General features: G+C 45.3%; 1 non-coding gene across 1 annotated transcript; it reads right to left on the reverse strand.

The window, feature by feature from the left end:
• Positions 1–435: 435 nt before the first annotated feature.
• LOC114808305 lies at positions 436–573 on the reverse strand. The gene has a single exon (XR_003756151.1). It is a non-coding gene; the product is annotated as a small nucleolar RNA SNORA7 (small nucleolar RNA).
• Between the last annotated feature and the right edge of the window lie 246 nt (positions 574–819).

Below are 819 nucleotides of genomic sequence, written 5' to 3' on the forward strand. Positions count from 1 at the left end.
CAAGTACCGTACACCACCCAGCTAGATTACTGCAACGGCCTCCTTCCTTCACCACCCTTTCAAGTTTACATTCAGCTATATGCAGCTGTTTGGATCATCTACATTATCAATGATATTTACTGAGCACTTACTCTATGCAGTGAAGTTTGCAATAAAGTAGACATGATCCCTGCCCTCAAGGAGCTTACAGTCTGGTGAGGGAGACACATTAAAATAAAGTTATTGTTTTATGCTGTCGAGTCGTGTCCAACGTCATGGACACATCTCTCTCAGAATGCCCCACCTCCATCTGCAATCGTTCTGGTAGTGTATCCATAGAGTTTTCTTGGTAAAAATATGGAAGTGGTTTACCACTGCCTCCTTCTGCACAGTAAACTTGAATCTCCACCCTTGACTCTCTCCTATGCCGCTGCTGCCCAGCACAGGGGAGTCTTGATTTATAGCAGATTGCCTTCCACTCCCTAGCCACTGCCCAAGCTAGGAATGGAATGGTTATGCCTCTGCATGACTCTCCCTCCTGTAGTCGGGACTGGTAAAGTACTGGAAACTCTCCAGGTGCGACCCTGAGAGGGGTAAAATAAAGTACCTCTCCTTAAAACACATTACACAACTTCCCCAGAACCTCCAATGGTTTCCCATTTCTAGCCATATTAAACAAAAACTCCAAACCGTGGCTTCAAGGTTCTCCATCTGCTGTTTCCTTACATTTCCACTGTCTTCCCCCACTACACCCCAGTTTATACTTTTTGTCGCTCCTTAAGTAACTTTCTAACTGTGCCTCACTTGAAACTCTCCTGAGTTCAACCTACTGCTCATGCT

This window comes from Ornithorhynchus anatinus, chromosome X5 (genome assembly GCF_004115215.2).
Source record: "Ornithorhynchus anatinus isolate Pmale09 chromosome X5, mOrnAna1.pri.v4, whole genome shotgun sequence".
In the NCBI taxonomy this organism is placed as follows: domain Eukaryota; kingdom Metazoa; phylum Chordata; class Mammalia; order Monotremata; family Ornithorhynchidae; genus Ornithorhynchus; species Ornithorhynchus anatinus.